Source organism: Diabrotica undecimpunctata, chromosome 2 (assembly GCF_040954645.1).
Source record: "Diabrotica undecimpunctata isolate CICGRU chromosome 2, icDiaUnde3, whole genome shotgun sequence".
In the NCBI taxonomy this organism is placed as follows: domain Eukaryota; kingdom Metazoa; phylum Arthropoda; class Insecta; order Coleoptera; family Chrysomelidae; genus Diabrotica; species Diabrotica undecimpunctata.
The window spans coordinates 128,741,462-128,745,638 of NC_092804.1; positions in this window are offsets into that span (position 1 = coordinate 128,741,462).

Below are 4,177 nucleotides of genomic sequence, written 5' to 3' on the forward strand. Positions count from 1 at the left end.
CCGTATCTACAGTAGAAGAAGGAAAACCATTGTTGTTTGCTATTTGATTATTAATTGTGATTTCTTTAGTATAGTTTTCTTGTAACTTAGGGATGTTAAAAAGTCTATGGACATAACAATGAATAGCTGCCATCTTATGTTGAAAAGGATGATTTGATGATGTTGGTATCATAAAATATGATCAGTTTGGGTAGGTTTTCTAAAAATTGAAAATTCTAATGTAGAAAAAGAAGACGAAAAATTCCGTTTAATGGTTAAATCTAAAAAGTTGATAATGATATTTTCTAACTCTAAGGTAAAGTTAATTGCAGGATATAAATTATTAATTAACAACAAAATGTTGTATAATTCTGAAGGTGGGCTAAAATATCTACATATCTATACCGTAAGATTGCTTGTCTTGTGGTTGGGAATTAACAAAAGTATTTTCAAGAGAGTCAAGATAAAGATCTGCAAGTAGGGAAGAAAGTGGATTTCCCATTGCGAAACTTTCTGGTTGTCTATAAATTTTATCGTTAAAGATAAAGAAGTCTTGAGAGAGGCAGAATTGGAGTAGAGAGATAAATCGGTTAACATTTATTAGGGTTAATAGTTTTTGTGAGTAAGAGATTGTTGATGATTAGAATGGTATCTAGTCTGGGAATATTAGTTAAAAGATTTGTTACATCGAAAGAGACCATAGTAAAGTTATCTGGAAGAGTAGTTGGCAACAGTATATTTGGGAGTGTAATCAATTAGATCTTGAAACAGAGTCTTAGTATAAATTTTGCTAGTGAAGCTAAAGGAGTATTGACAAAACAAATTTGTAGAATTAGGAATGTTAGATTTTAGGTCTTAGGTTAGGTAGGATCTTAGGTTTTAGGTCTTCATAAGTTTGTTTATTGGATTTTTGTTAAGTGGAATAAAGGAGTTGTTGAATAGAAAAGATTCTACTTTGTTAATATAATAAAGAAAAACTCTAGATTCGTTAAACAGCAAGTGGTATTTTAACATACGGGGTATCTCCAGATTAACTAGTATATTTAATGGAAGTGAAGAATTTTATGATGAAATTTCAGGTGAATCATAGAAGCTTATAAATGATAGTCGTTTTTCAATACAATTTATACCGGTGGATCTAGTGGTTGATCCAATTCATTGTTCATAGCTCTACTTATGAAGACAACAGCAAATACCTGTGCTGATTATAGAACGATGAGTTGGTTAAGGCATTTATTGAAATTTTAGCCAAAGGTAAAGCCGAAGTTCTAAGAAAAATTGGCTTGGATGGCAGAGACGTGTGCAGAATTGCAAATTTGTATTGGAATCAAATAACGTCAGTTTTAGTAGACGGTCTGGAATCACAGGCTCTTACTATTAAAAGATGAGTACGGCAGGGATGCCTCTTATCACCCTTGCTTTTCAACACTTCATCAACTAGCGTATATTTGTCTACTGCTGAACGTAGGCCTCCCGTTTAATTTTCCACCGATTTCTATCTTGATCTTCTTGCCTTCTTGCATCCAATTTGTGGTGATTCGCTATATATCATCCACCCATCTAGTCGGTAGTCGTCCTCTATTTAGATATGACTCTTGTCTTGGTTACCATTCAAAAATCTTTCTTGTCCATCTATCATCCGTCGTGTCCAGCCCAAGCCCATTTAGCAATGGCTATTTTTTAACTGCATCCGTGACTCCTGGTCTTCTTCTTATTTCTAGGTTTGGTACTTTATCTCTAATTGTAATACCTAACATTGATCTTTCTATAGCGTGTGTAACTCTTATTTTATTTATTGTTCCTTTTGTCAGAGTTGGCGTTTCTGCACCATTTGTAAGGACCTGTAAAACACATTGGTTAAAAACATTTCTTTTTAAACAAACTGGAATATTAGACTTAAAAATGTTGTTCAATCTATCAAAGACAGCTCATGTAAAATCAATCCTTCTGTGTAATTTAGTTGTCTAATTTTCGGCCTAAGCGAATCTCATCCCGTAGATATTTGCAAGCTATTACTTGGTCGATACTATGGCTTTTAATCTGAAAATTTTCTTGCTGACTACAAGGTTGGTCATAATTTTTTTCTTTAAGGTGTTAATTTTAAGATCAATTGTTGTTGATGCTTCATAGAGCATTTCCTGCATTTTTGTAGCTTTATCAGCTCTATCAGACATTATAACGATGTCACCAGCAAATTTTAGGTTGTTTAGATTCTCTCTATTTATGTTAATTCCCATATTATCCCCTTGTATCATTTGCTTGCGGTAGCGGGTAAGTACTCCTCCACAATCCCAGTGGAGGATAGACTTACTTCAGGGATGCGACCCTGCCCTACGCGAGCCTTGATTGTCTCTCAACTCCTATGGAGAGAAATCATGTCCTAAACCCATTCCTACCCAATACCTACTATCCTACCAATTTCCCAAACCAACTCACTAACCCGCCTGGCAAGCGTGGTGTTTAAATGCCAAAACCCCTCAGCATGAATAGACATTCAAGAAAAGGTCCCTCAGTCCCCGGCAGCTCGCTAGTTCCCAACCAAGGTAGCGGTAGGATTCACGGACAGCGGGCAGAGGGTGCAAAGAATCTCCGGGATGTAAGAGGCTACCAAGAACGACGAACGCTGCACATAATTACGTATAATGTAAGAACCTTATCCAAAGATGAAAAAATGACGGAACTGGAGGAAGAACTCAGACATGTGAAATGGGATATTATAGGAATTAGCGAAGTCAAAAGAAGAGGTGAAGATCAGGTCAAACTAAAATCAGGCAACATATTCCACTATAATGGGGAAACAGAATCGACAACTGGAGGAGTAGGTTTATTAGTACACAAAAAATTACAGAAAATGATACAGAGCATTGGCTGCATTTCCCCAAGAGTTATGTATATAAATCTAAGACTAAATAAGAGATACAATCTGAAAATAATCCAGGTATACGCCCCCACCAGCGATTACGAAGATGAGATTGTTGAAGCCTTCTATGAGGAAATCGAAAGAGCAAAAAAGCAGGAACCGGCCCATTACAATCTGATAATGGGAGATTTTAACGGGAAACTCGGAAGGAAAAAGGACGAACAAGAAGTAGCAATCGGAGATTTTGGAATCGGAGTAAGAAACGAAAGAGGCGAAATACTTACCAACTTTCTACTGCAACACAAACTGTATGCAATGAACACCTTTTTTAAGAAGAAACAGAGTAGAAAATGGACGTGGGTTAGTCCAGATGGAAGAACTAAGAGCGAATATGATTATATAATAACAGACAAAAAGCAAATTATTCAAGAATGTCACTGTACTTAATAAACTATCAGTAGGAAGCGACCACAGACCAGTAAGAGCTAGAATAACGATAAACCTACAAAAAGAAAGAGCAAAGATGATAAACAGTGGCAAACGCATAGTTTGGAATTCACCAAATCAGCCAGAAGCGTACATAAAAAATATAGCAGAAACTTTACAGAGTAATAATCCCAAACCTCTAAGTATCGACGATCATAATAAATTAATTACAGACTCGGTTAGAAACGCACAACTCAAATTTTGCAAGAAAAATTACACCAAAAGTGAAAAGATTAGCAAAGACACAAAAGCTCTCATGGAAATACGACGAAACCTAAGCGAGAAAGAAAAGGGAAACAAAGAAGAATATAGAAAACTAAATAAAAGAATTTCAGCGGATATTAGAAGAGATATAAGAAGATATAATACTAATGTAATTACTCAAACAGTAGAAAAGAACAAAGGTTTAAAGATAATGAAAAGAGAACTCACACAAAGTAAAAAAGAAATATACAAGCTAGAAGATAAAGACGGAAAGGCAACAACAGATAAACAAAACATTCTGAAAATAACTAGAGAGTTTTATAAAGACCTCTATACCAGCCAAAGATCACAAGAAAATTTACCGACACGAGTAAAGACTCTCATAAATCAGGGATCGGAAATACTTTTACCCATTACTGTGTCAGAAGTAAGATCAGCTTTAAAGGAAATGAAGAACCATCGATCGCCTGGTGACGATGGACTCGTTATTGAGGCAATAAAAGCAGGAGGAGAAATTCTATTAAAATCAGTAAGCGAACTGTTTAATAAATGCTTACATGCGGGTACGATTCCTAAAGACTGGAACAATGCAGTGATAGTCTTGTTACACAAAAAAGGTGATATTACTAAATTAGAAAATTATAGACC